Source organism: Anabrus simplex, chromosome 3 (assembly GCF_040414725.1).
Source record: "Anabrus simplex isolate iqAnaSimp1 chromosome 3, ASM4041472v1, whole genome shotgun sequence".
NCBI classification, from domain to species: domain Eukaryota; kingdom Metazoa; phylum Arthropoda; class Insecta; order Orthoptera; family Tettigoniidae; genus Anabrus; species Anabrus simplex.
This window is the reverse complement of record NC_090267.1, coordinates 380,960,389-380,977,530: the sequence shown is the minus strand read 5'-3', so window position 1 is coordinate 380,977,530 and position 17,142 is coordinate 380,960,389.

Sequence of the window (17,142 nt, the reverse complement as noted above, 5' to 3'; positions counted from 1 at the left end):
TTTATTTATTTATTTATTTATTATTATCAACAAAAGAAGTTACAATTGGCTTCCCAACGTGTGGCTGAATGATTGGTACATCTGTTAGGCTTATAAGCGTAGGTGCACTTGTCAGGTGTGGATGGAATTCTACAAACTATGTCAGTGAAGTGTTTTATATGTTTCATGTGTATTTTGGAGTATGAAGAAATGTTGTAGCGAGTCCAGTATTATAAAATTGAGAAGTAGAGAGGTTTTTAAAGTTGCTGGTACTAAGAATCAGGAGAAGAGAAGGCAAAAGAATTCCACCACATTGAGTTTATCTAATTTAAGTAAGAGTAGCAAAATGGCTGATAGTGGGAAGGATCTATTGGCAACGATGGGTGAGGAACAGAGTAACCCGTCTCAAACTCAGAATGTAGGGAATCAAGGCGAGTCTTCAATGCTCTGTATGATTAAATCGCTACTTAATGAGTTGAAGGGTGAATTGTCCAGTAAGATTGATAGCCAGAGTAAAGAGTTAAATTCAGTGAGTGTTGAATTAAATGCTGTTACCAGTAAAATCGATAATAATAATGTTGAATTGTCGAGTAAAATCGATAATCAGAGTGTTGAATTAAATTCAGTGAGTGTTGAACTGTCCAGTAAGATTGATAGTCAGAGTAAAGAGTTGAAGAGTGAATTGAGTTTTTTAAGTAATGAAATATACAGTATTAATAGTGAATTAAATTCAGTTAGTACGGAATTGTCCAGTAAGATTGAGAAGCAGAGTGCAGAGTTAAATTTAGCTAGTGTTGAATTGTCTAGTAAAATTGATAGTTTAAGTAGTGCTGTGAATGGTAGAATAGATGAACTGAACCAGAAGTTTGACCATCAAAGCAGAGAAATTCAGGAAGTCAATAATAAGGTTGAATCTCAACGCTTGGAATTGACTGAGAAAATCGAATGCCGATTTAATGTTGTTAGGAAGGAATTTGTTGAAAACAGCAAGGAATGTGATAAGAGAATAAAAATAGTAGAAGATAAAGTCGAAGAAATAGACAGAATTAAAACCAACCAGAATGTTTTAGCGAAGCGAATAGATGAAAAGACTGAGAAATTGGAGAAAGACCTCAAGTCAGTAGAAGGAAATGCCAGAATGGTAGTTGAAGAAGGAATTAAAGCATGTCATGTAAAGTTAAGGCAGGAGATCAGTCAAATCCAAGTAGGTAGCAATATATGTAATAGGTACGTATCTTGTACGAAGGACTCTGAATTACCCAAGTTTAATGGTCGGCAGTTTAATCCGATGGAATTCTTGAAAACGGTGGAGAAACGGTTTTCTAAGAATCTTGACGATGGTTTGATCGAGTGGAGTATGGTTGATGAGATGTTGGATATTGCATTTGTTGGAGAAGCGAGATCCTGGTTTCAAGTTTATAGACAGGGTATTTCGAGTTTAGAGGAATTTAGGGAGAAATTTAGTTCTAAATTTTGGAGTGAAGCTATTCAGGGAAGGGAAAGAGATCGCGTGCTATTTGGCAAGTATAAACCTCAGGAATGTGTATCTATGACGGAGTATTTCTTGGCGCATGTTCTGATCAGCCAGAATATTGAAGGTCTAGCATCGGAGAGAGATACAGTCCGCCAGATGTTGAGGCATTTTCCTGAGAAGGTCGGAGTAGCTGCATGTATGCAGAATATTGTTACGATCAAGGAATTAGAGCAGCTGTTAGAGAGGTTTGATGCTTTGGAAGGGCAGGGGAGGACTAGGCAAAGTGAAGGTAGGAATTACGGGGATAATGGGAGACAAGGTAATCAGCTAGGGGGAGATAGGAATAATCAGAATTTCAGTCATTCTAGGCAAGGGAATCAGGGTGGTAATTCCGGAAGGGGAAACAGACAGTATAATCAGGGAGGTAATCACCAGGAATATTTTGGCAGAAGACCTAATCAAGGGGAATCAGAAAGTAGGGGGCGTACGGATCAAAGACCGCCAGATCAAGTGCCGAGACATGATAATAGTGAGCAGTCCACGTCAAGTAATTTAAACCGGAATCGGACTTCTTAGTTGGGTCAGATAGGCAGTCCGATACCGAAATTCCTACTCACGTGATGAAACAGGTAAGTTACGAGGTAGACGTGAAAGAGGAATTATTGTATGACCCTGTGTTTTGTGTTCAGGGAGATTTTGAGAATAAGGGGCGTGATGAAAGTAAGAAAGATGTGTCGGATGTCTTACTTTGTGCTAGTGGTGATGGTAATAGCGGTGTTGCGATCGATAATCTTGTGGAAGTTTCTGAAATTGAAAGTGAAGTTTTTTGTGAAGTTGATGAAGGTTGTTTTGTGAGTGAAGAGTGTTTACAGAGTATACATCATGAGGATGTTTTTGTTGATTTAAGTGTAAGTGAGGAGAGTAAAGTTAGGACCATTATGTGTGAAAATGGTGACTTTGAGATTAATGAAACTTCTGATAAGAGAGTCGAGAGTAGCAGTGTTGGTGGCATGAAAGTGGTGCAAGTAGGAGCTGATATGGAATGTGGTGAAGATGGATTAATTGTTGGGTCATTAAGTAGTAATGACAGCAATTTCGAAGTGTATTTTGGTAAGAATTCCAGTAATCGAGTGAGCGTGAGTGAGAATGAAGTGCGGATGTTTGACAAGCGAGTGCGTAATGTTTTATTTAATTCTGAGACTTGTGCGAATGATTTGAATGACGTGCTGTGTGATATCGAGGTGGAATGTGTGAAAAAGTATGTGATCTGTTTACTTGTATTTATTATGGTTTTGTGGAAGAGTAAATATTGTGAGATTCCCGCGCATTTCAGAAATAGGGATTTCTTGGTTATGAATGTTCCGAATGAAAGCTTGTATGATTCTTGTGTGACTGGATGGTATGAATGTTTGTGTGTGAGATAGAGTGTATTCTAGATTTAGTTCGGATCTTTACGGTACGCGTTCCTCGCTTATCGATGCCAATGTTAAGTTTATGTAAAGTTTATTCAATTGTATCAGGGTCCGTATACTGTGGACAGTAGAATAGGCAAGTGTGCTTATAGGCTCCTAACCGCTGAAAATAAGGTTCTTGGGACATTTAATATCTATAGCCTTCGCAGATATAAGAGATAGGATCTGCACTTTGGATGTATATATTATCAATCAGAGTTGTGTGTATATAGCCATATTATTATTATTATTGTTTGGACAAATTGTATTTCGTGTGTGCGAATACAATGCAGTAGACGCAATGTATATATCATTATTACAGTAAATTATGTGTTCAGTTATGTCATTATAAGGTTATGTATGAAGTTCTGTTGTATGGTGAATCATAATATGTGATATCACCGATTCACCAAGGGGGCGTTATGTGATAGTACATATATCACTCCCCCGAATTATATGTAGAAGTTAGAGATGTTATTGTCAGTATTCGATTTAGTATTATTATTATTATTATTATTATTATTATTATTATTATTATTATCAGTATTTCATTTGTATATTTTGCCATTTATATTGGTAAGCTGGAAGATATCCACATATGTAGGTATGAGTAATTTGTTTTGCACGAGTGGGAAAACATTGATTTAGTAACTCTGGTAATTTGAATGAGTCATATGGCTACCCAGTGTGTGTTGTGATGTACTTGTGTCAGGGAATTCCATTTGTCATGTATATATCCCAGCCTGATGAGATGAGCTTGTTGTTGTACCAGGGAAAGTTTGGTGATTCATGAAAACTCCCCAGAGTTTGTTATTGTCTTGGGAGGAAGAAGTAGTTCAGAGCAAGGTCTTGAGAAGAGGTCCACTCATGATTGGTGGGCAAGCACCAATCCAGACGTATCATCTGAGAGGAGGGGGATGTTGATGTCTATAAAGGTTGATCATACGGCAGCAACCAGGAGATTGTATGAGACTGTATAGGACATTGTAAGGACATTGTAAGGGTGATTGTAAAGGTGAAGGTAAAGGAACGAGAAGGAAGATAACTACAACTACAACTGACGCACTGTACGGGAAGGAAGTAGTGCTGATACACGGTACTGGAGTGACACGGCTGCAATGGACTGGACTTCAAACGTTCGTGGAGCGTAGTCTTGTTACGTTTGTGGAAAGTGGATGATTGTGGAGAGTGCTTGCGCATTAAGTATTGTAGCACTTGTGGCGGCCTAGCATTATATGTTGGTGAAAGCTATCTCAGACTTTCCATAAATTTATATGTTGAGGATCGACAGACGTGTGTATATATCTTTACAACAAGTGTTAAAATATGTGAACACAGTAGTACAAGGTACAGTATCTGTGTGATGTGATAACTGCCGATTATGAGAATCGGTAAGTCGAATTGATATAGAGACAGTGAAGGGTATTTATCTTCATACATGTACATTGTTCATCGGACTATTTACAAATGGTAACCTAGTTCTTGCTTTCGTTTTCCCACGATTTTCATTATTGTTGTTGTTGTAAATATGGAGTCTTCCAGCAATATTTTATGTGTGTATTATATGTATAATGTTGTATGTTGATGAGGTGCTCATGCACGGAATTTGTTCAGAATATAGTTAGCTATTTTAGAATCAGTGTTATTGATAAACCTAGGTGCAGTTCCTACCTAATTAGTCGTTTTCAGGAGGTTAGGTATGGCCTGCAGCAGATGTACCAGTACGCAGCATTATGTACACGCCCTGGGATATAAAGTCTATCATGCTCTTATCTAAATTCGAGGGATCCATTCTGGTGAACTCTGGCGCCCATACTACGGACATTTCGGTTAATTATGCTTATTAATTTTATTAAGTTTTTGAGTGATTTTATTTATTTATTTATTTATTATTATCAACAAAAGAAGTTACAATTGGCTTCCCAACGTGTGGCTGAATGATTGGTACATCTGTTAGGCTTATAAGCGTAGGTGCACTTGTCAGGTGTGGATGGAATTCTACAAACTATGTCAGTGAAGTGTTTTATATGTTTCATGTGTATTTTGGAGTATGAAGAAATGTTGTAGCGAGTCCAGTATTATAAAATTGAGAAGTAGAGAGGTTTTTAAAGTTGCTGGTACTAAGAATCAGGAGAAGAGAAGGCAAAAGAATTCCACCACATTGAGTTTATCTAATTTAAGTAAGAGTAGCAAAATGGCTGATAGTGGGAAGGATCTATTGGCAACGATGGGTGAGGAACAGAGTAACCCGTCTCAAACTCAGAATGTAGGGAATCAAGGCGAGTCTTCAATGCTCTGTATGATTAAATCGCTACTTAATGAGTTGAAGGGTGAATTGTCCAGTAAGATTGATAGCCAGAGTAAAGAGTTAAATTCAGTGAGTGTTGAATTAAATGCTGTTACCAGTAAAATCGATAATAATAATGTTGAATTGTCGAGTAAAATCGATAATCAGAGTGTTGAATTAAATTCAGTGAGTGTTGAACTGTCCAGTAAGATTGATAGTCAGAGTAAAGAGTTGAAGAGTGAATTGAGTTTTTTAAGTAATGAAATATACAGTATTAATAGTGAATTAAATTCAGTTAGTACGGAATTGTCCAGTAAGATTGAGAAGCAGAGTGCAGAGTTAAATTTAGCTAGTGTTGAATTGTCTAGTAAAATTGATAGTTTAAGTAGTGCTGTGAATGGTAGAATAGATGAATTGAACCAGAAGTTTGACCATTAAAGCAGAGAAATTCAGGAAGTCAATAATAAGGTTGAATCTCAACGCTTGGAATTGACTGAGAAAATCGAATGCCGATTTAATGTTGTTAGGAAGGAATTTGTTGAAAACAGCAAGGAATGTGATAAGAGAATAAAAATAGTAGAAGATAAAGTCGAAGAAATAGATAGAATTAAAACCAACCAGAATGTTTTAGCGAAGCGAATAGATGAAAAGACTGAGAAATTGGAGAAAGACCTCAAGTCAGTAGAAGGAAATGCCAGAATGGTAGTTGAAGAAGGAATTAAAGCATGTCATGTAAAGTTAAGGCAGGAGATCAGTCAAATCCAAGTAGGTAGCAATATATGTAATAGGTACGTATCTTGTACGAAGGACTCTGAATTACCCAAGTTTAATGGTCGGCAGTTTAATCCGATGGAATTCTTGAAAACGGTGGAGAAACGGTTTTCTAAGAATCTTGACGATGGTTTGATCGAGTGGAGTATGGTTGATGAGATGTTGGATATTGCATTTGTTGGAGAAGCGAGATCCTGGTTTCAAGTTTATAGACAGGGTATTTCGAGTTTAGAGGAATTTAGGGAGAAATTTAGTTCTAAATTTTGGAGTGAAGCTATTCAGGGAAGGGAAAGAGATCGCGTGCTATTTGGCAAGTATAAACCTCAGGAATGTGTATCTATGACGGAGTATTTCTTGGCGCATGTTCTGATCAGCCAGAATATTGAAGGTCTAGCATCGGAGAGAGATACAGTCCGCCAGATGTTGAGGCATTTTCCTGAGAAGGTCGGAGTAGCTGCATGTATGCAGAATATTGTTACGATCAAGGAATTAGAGCAGCTGTTAGAGAGGTTTGATGCTTTGGAAGGGCAGGGGAGGACTAGGCAAAGTGAAGGTAGGAATTACGGGGATAATGGGAGACAAGGTAATCAGCTAGGGGGAGATAGGAATAATCAGAATTTCAGTCATTCTAGGCAAGGGAATCAGGGTGGTAATTCCGGAAGGGGAAACAGACAGTATAATCAGGGAGGTAATCACCAGGAATATTTTGGCAGAAGACCTAATCAAGGGGAATCAGAAAGTAGGGGGCGTACGGATCAAAGACCGCCAGATCAAGTGCCGAGACATGATAATAGTGAGCAGTCCACGTCAAGTAATTTAAACCGGAATCGGACTTCTTAGTTGGGTCAGATAGGCAGTCCGATACCGAAATTCCTATTCACGTGATGAAACAGGTAAGTTACGAGGTAGACGTGAAAGAGGAATTATTGTATGACCCTGTGTTTTGTGTTCAGGGAGATTTTGAGAATAAGGGGCGTGATGAAAGTAAGAAAGATGTGTCGGATGTCTTACTTTGTGCTAGTGGTGATGGTAATAGCGGTGTTGCGATCGATAATCTTGTGGAAGTTTCTGAAATTGAAAGTGAAGTTTTTTGTGAAGTTGATGAAGGTTGTTTTGTGAGTGAAGAGTGTTTACAGAGTATACATCATGAGGATGTTTTTGTTGATTTAAGTGTAAGTGAGGAGAGTAAAGTTAGGACCATTATGTGTGAAAATGGTGACTTTGAGATTAATGAAACTTCTGATAAGAGAGTCGAGAGTAGCAGTGTTGGTGGCATGAAAGTGGTGCAAGTAGGAGCTGATATGGAATGTGGTGAAGATGGATTAATTGTTGGGTCATTAAGTAGTAATGACAGCAATTTCGAAGTGTATTTTGGTAAGAATTCCAGTAATCGAGTGAGCGTGAGTGAGAATGAAGTGCGGATGTTTGACAAGCGAGTGCGTAATGTTTTATTTAATTCTGAGACTTGTGCGAATGATTTGAATGACGTGCTGTGTGATATCGAGGTGGAATGTGTGAAAAAGTATGTGATCTGTTTACTTGTATTTATTATGGTTTTGTGGAAGAGTAAATATTGTGAGATTCCCGCGCATTTCAGAAATAGGGATTTCTTGGTTATGAATGTTCCGAATGAAAGCTTGTATGATTCTTGTGTGACTGGATGGTATGAATGTTTGTGTGTGAGATAGAGTGTATTCTAGATTTAGTTCGGATCTTTACGGTACGCGTTCCTCGCTTATCGATGCCAATGTTAAGTTTATGTAAAGTTTATTCAATTGTATCAGGGTCCGTATACTGTGGACAGTAGAATAGGCAAGTGTGCTTATAGGCTCCTAACCGCTGAAAATAAGGTTCTTGGGACATTTAATATCTATAGCCTTCGCAGATATAAGAGATAGGATCTGCACCTTGGATGTATATATTATCAATCAGAGTTGTGTGTATATAGCCATATTATTATTATTATTATTGTTTGGACAAATTGTATTTCGTGTGTGCGAATACAATGCAGTAGACGCAATGTATATATCATTATTACAGTAAATTATGTGTTCAGTTATGTCATTATAAGGTTATGTATGAAGTTCTGTTGTATGGTGAATCATAATATGTGATATCATCGATTCACCAAGGGGGCGTTATGTGATAGTACATATATCACTCCCCCGAATTATATGTAGAAGTTAGAGATATTATTGTCAGTATTCGATATTATTATTATTATTATTATCAGTATTTCATTTGTATATTTTGCCATTTATATTGGTAAGCTGGAAGATATCCACATATGTAGGTATGAGTAATTTGTTTTGCACGAGTGGGAAAACATTGCTTTAGTAACCCTGGTAATTTGAATGAGTCATATGGCTACCCAGTGTGTGTTGTGATGTACTTGTGTCAGGGAATTCCATTTGTCATGTATATATCCCAGCCTGATGAGATGAGCTTGTTGTTGTACCAGGGAAAGTTTGGTGATTCATGAAAACTCCCCAGAGTTTGTTATTGTCTTGGGAGGAAGAAGTAGTTCAGAGCAAGGTCTTGAGAAGAGGTTCACTCATGATTGGTGGGCAAGCACCAATCCAGACGTATCATCTGAGAGGAGGGGGATGTTGATGTCTATAAAGGTTGATCATACGGCAGCAACCAGGAGATTGTATGAGACTGTATAGGACATTGTAAGGACATTGTAAGGGTGATTGTAAAGGTGAAGGTAAAGGAACGAGAAGGAAGATAACTACAACTACAACTGACGCACTGTACGGGAAGGAATTAGTGCTGATACACGGTACTGGAGTGACACGGCTGCAATGGACTGGACTTCAAACGTTCGTGGAGCGTAGTCTTGTTACGTTTGTGGAAAGTGGCTGATTGTGGAGAGTGCTTGCGCATTAAGTATTGTAGCACTTGTGGCGGCCTAGCATTATATGTTGGTGAAAGCTATCTCAGACTTTCCATAAATTTATATGTTGAGGATCGACAGACGTGTGTATATATCTTTACAACAAGTGTTAAAATATGTGAACACAGTAGTACAAGGTACAGTATCTGTGTGATGTGATAACTGCCGATTATGAGAATCGGTAAGTCGAATTGATATAGAGACAGTGAAGGGTATTTATCTTCATACATGTACATTGTTCATCGGACTATTTACAAATGGTAACCTAGTTCTTGCTTTCGTTTTCCCACGATTTTCATTATTGTTGTTGTAAATATGGAGTCTTCCAGCAATATTTTATGTGTGTATTATATGTATAATGTTGTATGTTGATGAGGTGCTCATGCACGGAATTTGTTCAGAATATAGTTAGCTATTTTAGAATCAGTGTTATTGATAAACCTAGGTGCAGTTCCTACCTAATTAGTCGTTTTCAGGAGGTTAGGTAAGGCCTGCAGCAGATGTACCAGTACGCAGCATTATGTACACGCCCTGGGATATAAAGTCTATCATGCTCTTATCTAAATTCGAGGGATCCATTCTGGTGAACTCTGGCGCCCATACTACGGACATTTCGGTTAATTATGCTTATTAATTTTATTAAGTTTTTGAGTGATTTTATTTATTTATTTATTATTATCAACAAAAGAAGTTACACGTGTATTAGGTAAAATGCTGATTTACAGGTAGGCCACCCGTGTATTTTCAAGGGCATTTGGAAAACTGTCGAAAGTAGATCATGTTGACAAGTAACCATACCATCAACCTTGAAGAGGGAGTTTCAAGAAGGCAGCGGTCAAGCTGCTAAGTGTCATGAAGATACATCCACAATTCCGGGTTTACGTTATGTTCGACTGTAAACAAGGTTTTGTGGTTTACCTTTCATGTCATAGTAGAATCCATGGTAGATTGTCTTTTTATATATTGTGCTTCCTGAGAAAACATTGGAACAACTTGCGCCTTAAAATCTGCTCAGCAACTCGAGTGCTTTCTGAAGAATGTTACGTCACCTGAGGTGTTGAATAACGATCAGCACTTGCCGCTTAGTATTAAGAAGGTAAAGGGGCCGTGTGTTCTAAAGCTCAGATATGAGCAGTGTTTTTAGTGTTTACAAATACATAACGTAAATAACGATGTTATAGCAACGGCGCCGACTTCGGTGGGAGGCAAGGCGTTCCTCACAGAATGATCTGGGTGGAGGGGTGAGAGCAGATTGCCATCCCCCCTCCATGTCCCAAACTTCTACTCCTAGATGTTAAGTCCCCTTAATACGTCGAGTTTGATAGTTTTCGGAGCCCTGGGTCGAGAGTTACATTGTAACATGTTGCACCCATAATTCTACCTTGCTAAAAATTTCAACTACGAGGTGGAGTGCAACCATTTTTTAATGCAAGCTCATCTTGCGTTCTATGGCGTGACAAAGCACAGCGGGGAGCGGTCCACCAACTCAAACGAGGTCGGAACATTTCGAAAGACCTCGGGTAATTAATAATGAAATTCTAGATAATAGCCCTCATTGCGAGATTTTTCGGCCTTGTCGTTAACAAAGAAATAAGTAATTAAGAATTTTGGGAAATATCTAATGAAGCTGAAGTCGACAGGGTTGAAATGTATTTAATTAGACCTGGAGAGAATTTGGCGTCCATACTGGCTGAGCAGTGACACATGTCAAGGACATGCAGTCAAAATGCGCGGGAAGTCTCCTGCACGAAATTAATTTCGCCCGATAAAGAAATAGGAGAAATCGGCAAACAATACCATCATGACTGGAAAAATGGGTGGAATCTCTGGAGTGAGTCTCGAAGAAATCGGCCCATTGGTCTTCAATGGGAATTATTGCACCACAGTAGATAACGCTAAGCATAGCGTCCCTAGAAAAGGCTTCCGTACCCCCTTCTCGACTAAGAGCGTCGGTCGTCATCTACGTTCCGATGTCGTGACCTACCTGTCCAGTGAGACGATCTCGTAGGTTGGTCACCAGGCCGTTGGATGTTGAAGTACTACCTGACCTGCCGAGCGGAATGTAGGGAGGTAATTTGTAGGTATGACTCGTCCCGCAACTCCCGAAATAAAAGATGAAATTATTTCCCTGTCTTTTATTACTGAGGACAACTAAAACTACAATGTACAGTATATTTACAAGTCTGAATGTGATGATCTGTAGAGAGAGCGAGCTTGCTACATGCGCCTACTCTTCTACTACGCGTATTTCTAAATCTTGCCCTGCGGCACTTGAGCTATACTCGAAAAGAATCTCGTTCTAACAAGTACGAACTACTGGTTGGGAGAAGGCCCCGCGCCATCTTGGCCAGGGGTTATATCTCCGCTCCTGAACTCAAAGTTCGCCCCCTACCCACTATCAAGGGGTTGGGTCTTACAGGCATTGCCAAACTGATCACCTTGTCAGTGGCTCCCTCAAGTAACTATTCTCAATAGTTGTCACAGTAAGTGCTGCTATCTAGGCACTACTGTCTTCTGTCCCACTTTGTCCTCATCCTTCCTTATTTTCCTAAAGTGCATCTGTACTGGCCTTGACTGGCCTTGTACTCGGCTTTGTTTCTTTGTCGGTACGTCGGCGAGCCGCTTGGCCCGCATACCAGCTCTGTTTATTGATACACAGTAAATACCTTGTTGTGGTCAACAGGCTTTCGTAAGCGAGCGCGTTTCACAAACTGCTCTCCAATACTTAACTGAAAGCTTCCTTCTGCTTTCCAATTATTAAATCTAACTATAATTATTAGACTTATTATACAATTACTCAGATACTACAAGGTGTCTCCTGACATTGGTCATTATTCTAACACTAATTAATCTCCTCTGACACCTTGAGTTCAAGACTCGGCTGCGAACCCGGCTGCCTTCCATCTGGCAGTCCGCCGGTTCGAGTCCCTGGGGAGGTCGGTACACGACACGGAGAGTGTGAACCTACGTCAGGCAACATAAGAAGAAGACTTAATAGTGGGCGAAATAGACTTCTACAATCTCTAAAGCCAGTTGGCTTGAGCGATGTATATTTTACGAAGTGGTAAATGGTGAACGAAGACTAAATTAGGTTTTTGAAGCATCGTAGTTACGGCATCTATCACCGTCGGGGAAGAAACTTATAAGTTTAATAACTATAGCATTCCTGAACTTCTCATAGGGAAACTGCAGATTCATCGGTAGTTTTTGTGAGTTACTGCGGACAATGTTATAATTTTTTTTGTAATCGGTAAGGGAGGACGATAGTCTGGCGGAGATAAGCTTTGTGTCTCACAGTCAGTTATATCTGTAAAACATCTGGATAGAAAGGAGTTGGGAAGATTCCACAAACTGCATTAGTTGAGTTCTCGAAATGAAGCGGTACGGTTTAACGTTATATGTGTATAGAATAATTTATGGTAACGTGTGTTGCTTCAAGCCAAGTGTAAAATCTGTGTATATATAAGGTAATATTTAAGTGAAGAATGTATCCTGGAACTATGAAGGGCTAAATTGGAGATGGCTGGCATAAGACGAAGCCAGGACAATGCCATGCCAAACGACTATAATTACAGGTCTGCCTAATTTAAATATTATGTTTTGTAGTTAGGGATGTAAATGCTTGTCCCTTTAAATTAAGTAATTATTAAATCAGAACGTCGCGTTGTATACGTGGCGTGTAGTGATGCAAATTCCAGTGCCTCTGCTGGCACTGGTGTGCACAGTGCCAGTGCCAAACGTGTCACCGTGCCAAGACACCGGTGCCGCGGCACTGTCAGTGCCACGATGACTACTTATTCATTGGACTCGTATAAAAATGTTTATGATTCATGTATTGTCAAAAAAAGGAACTACACATAGATATACAGTAACTTATATTAATATTTACATGCAAATTACTACGAAATAACCCTCAAATAAGTTTTCCATTCACATTCAAGAACAGTAATTTTTTCACTTGATTAGCAGACAGTCTGTTTCGTCTCTTAGTCAAAATTTGACCAGCTTTCGAAAACACCCTTTCGGCAGGGACGGATGTTGCTACAACACACATCTTCCGGACAGCTAAATAGTAAAGGTTGGGATACTGAAGCTTTCTTCCCAACCACCATTTTAAAGGATCTGCCTGCCTAGCTATTAAGGGGTCTTCCAGGTACCTGTAATAAATAAATATAAACATTATTTCTCTAATCCGAATGTTCAATAACCGAATTTGTGTGTTAGTAGAATGTCACTCTGAATATTTTAAAGTGATTGAAATAATAGCAGCTATAAAAATATACGTAGTTTGCTTACCTGTTTACTTCTACAATAGCCTGAGACATAGGTGTTGAAATTTGTGGTTGCTGACATCTAGCTAAGTCCTCGTTGTAGGTAGCCCATGGTGAAAATTCACCTAGTTCATCTTCATCAGGAACTGTGTCTGTAGCAAGAGGACCTCCAGTTCTCCGCGAACACTCTTCCGGATGGGATCTTAAAATTAAGTCTGCTACATCGGCGATGACATCTTCTTTGATCTTTCTGGCATCAAGAAGATCGTAAAACATGCTTTCTTTCTTGAACCTAGGATCCAAGAACGTACAGGTTGCAAATGTCTTGTTCTTCTCAATGTCTCCGTAGTATTTGGTTAAACCGACCGCTAGCGATTGTATAATTTGCGTCACGGGGATATGAAACTTCTTTGAATCGATCATTTTCTGGCAGGAAGAAAGTAATCCCTTTCTTAAAACAATCACCTTCGACGCTGATACATATTTGTCCGCACTCATTTCGCGTGTCACTATTTCGAATGGCTTCAAAACTGCACACATTTCCCGAATAATGAGCCATTCTTCCACTGCAATGGCAGGAACCTTAGCATCCAGTACAGCAACCGTGCTTTTCACAGCACTTGAAAGTTTATGGAAGCGTTCGAGCATGTAAAATGTCGAGTTCCACCTAGTTGAAACATCGTGGATGAGTTTTTCGATTGGGAGGTCGTTCTGCTGTAAATAGTTTCTTAGGGCTGCCATTGCTACCGTGCTTCTTTTGAAGTACTCCACGGTTTCCCTCACTTTTTTCAGAACAACTTGTAACTCACTCTGCTTCAACGCAAACTGCACTATTATGTTCAACGTATGAGCGAAACAGCCAAACTTAGTAAATTTACTTCGTTCGATTGCACGAACAATATTCGGAGCATTGTCGGACACAACAATTACAACCTTCTCGTCAATGTTCCATTCATTCGTGATGCGCTTAAGTTGAACACATAGATTTTCCGCAGTATGTCTCTCTGTATACGAGAAACACTCTAACAAGACACTCTGCATTGTCATAGTGTCTGGCAAAATAAAATGGCAGGTGACAGCCATGAAACTTTCTGTATTAAGTGATGTCCAACAGTCAGTAGTTAGACAGACAGTGGGTGCAAGATGAAGGTATTCTCGTACTTTAAGCTGACAAGACTCATACAGAGAGTTTATCAGCGAATGATTTAAAACATATTTTGACGGAAGTTCATAGTCAGGATTCAGAGCTTGAGTGTACTCCACAAATCCAGTGTCCTCAACCAAACTGTACGGCTGTAAGTCCGTGTAGATCATTTTTGCTAACGCGAGGTCTATTTTCTTCTTTTGAGGAGCAGTTAGTTTTCTTCTGACAAACGCAGTTACCCTCATCTGGTTGTTAGCCTTTGAAATAGGTACCTCTGAAAATGGAGTAGCCGGTGATGTTACAGGTGAGGCAGCTAGATCAAGAGACCGACTAGAACTCGAAGCACTATTTCGACACTCAACTTCCCGTTGTTCATCACTCTTGTTTCTGTTTTCCGGCATCTGAGTCACTTCTCCACCTTGAGGCAAAATCACAGTCAGGTGGCGACGAAGCATATGCCGTTTCAAACATGTTATCGTCGATTTGAACGATATGCAAGATTTACAAATATCACACACTGCTATGTACTTGTTTTTAACATCTGGAGTGAAATAGCTCCACAAAGGGCTAGATTTTCGTCTATCTGCCATTGACACGGAATTCAAGACAATCGATAATATTACAGAAGAGAATACAGCACAGCGTGGCACGGTCCGGCTGCACTTGGTAGCACGGGGTGACCAGTAGGTACTGTAGAAGCGATCTCTCCTGGAAGACTGGCGCTGACACCGGCACTGGTCCGAAAAGCACTGGCCTGTACGTGCCGTGCCGTTGACACTAGACAACGGCCGTGACGTGCACAGCCGAGGCATGAGGCAGTCACGTGGCCACACACAATAGTGCTTCGTTCGGTATCAGTGCCAGCCGCCAGTGCCCGCCATACTGTTCGATGTACTCATGGAAAAACAGACTTGTTTGATGTATGTTCTTGCCCTTACAAACAGTATAAATAAGGAGTTGCCCTTCAGAGTCAATATTCACGTCACAAACCTTTTTATTCATGTAAACGTTTCACAGAGTTACTGTATTTTTATAGCAGTGCCACTGGCACTGGTTCATTTTAAATCGTGGCACCGTGCCTACCGTGCCGCCTCTGGCACCAGTGTCAAAGCACGGTGCCAGTGCCTTCCTTACATCACTAGTGGCGTGTGTAATCAAGTAGTGTATATTGCGATGATGAGGAAGTGTCTTGTCATTCTAGTGTGGAGGCGAATTGTCTATTATTTATGTCAGTGCGCGAGAATTTAAAATGTGTTTAAATTTCTTTAAAATATAAAAGTAAAGTTAAATCTTTTAAAGAAAATCAGTGAAATAATGTTCGTCAAATTCAACAAACTTAATGACATAACCGTTTATAACCTGAAAGTTGGTTTAGTAAGAATATTTTAAAGTGGCTTATCACTTTTCTTTAACTTCAGTGTTTGGCATTTCTTCTAAATGCGTAATGAATTAATGTTTTCCTGCATTTTGCAATTTTGTTCCTTCAGAACGACGTAACGTATGATCCCCTCGGATCAAGTTGTTGTTGGTTCCTTCTGAACATCTGTTTGGGGTGATGCACATTTCAGCATCGGAGTTCCTTTGTAACTTAAGGGTGTCACGAGTTGACGATACATGGTGGAATTTTATTTTGATTGACAATCACTGTTAACTTGTAATGAGCACCATGCTTTCAAGTAGTAACATTTCGCAACCTATCCAAAGCAACTGATAGTTGATTTGGTTTGATTAAGGGTCCGTTCGGTGGATGTTCCAATATCCAACAGGATAGTAGACTGGCATGGGCGCCCGCAGGATCTTTTCCAAGGGGGGGCACATTAACAATTTTCTTGAATATAAATACCAATATAACGTCAGCAACATTAAATTTTTTACAGAAATTTGCCAATATAACAGATGCTAAATGACTGTCAGTAAGTTCAGTTTATGAAATAATCTGGTATGATATTAAACAATTGAACATCAACTTTTTAGAATTCCAGGGGGGGGGCAAGCGCCCCCCCTTGCCCCCCCTTGCGGGCGCCCATGTAGACTGGTGTATAACCTTAATTAAATGTAAATCTGGAATTCTTTTTGTTGAAAGTCAGATTTTCCACGAATCGTGTGGATTAACTCTCAGTTATCGTTTGGGTCAATGGTGCCCGATTTTCAGGATTTATTCTCGTTTTCTGGGTTTTGCTATCCGCGAATTCTACACTGTATTTTCATTCTTTGAAACACAATAATAAATAATTTCAGTAAAACTTTTACCACTCACATTATGCATTGTGACTGCGTTAAAATATGTCCTGAACATTTTAAGTGACTCTCTTGCCAATTTAATAACTTAATTATCGTAATTTAAACTGAATAAAGATTGTAGTAAGCACATTTTTGCTCCTCATTTGAAGTAGTTATGTCCTCCTCTAAACCCTATCGTTTGGTCGATGAGGTGACAGAAAAAACTCTTAACGACCCGAAGATCCAAGAGTACGATGTTGCTCTACGGACGCAGCCGAGGCAGGCAACCAACGATGGACCGTTAAGTCCAAGGGTTCAATGTTTTAAAAAGAAAGTCCCAAGTATGGTTCTGTCAGGTCTGATGCGGGATGGATTGAGCTGCACTGAGAGGGTTATACCCAGAGAATCCGGTGAGCTCTCGCGAATGTGTTTGGGAAGAGAGTGGACCTATGCGACGCCTTCTCTCTGGCCAGGAAATTCGGTGGGTTTGGAGACTTGTAGTAATTAGGAGATGGGTGGGGGTGGTTTGATTCGGTGAAGGAGATGAGTGGGGGTTTTCGACCCCTTGACTAAGTGCTTTATTGAAAAAATGTTATTTTTACACATGTTAAGTTTATTACAATTGTTACAATGGTGATTAATTATA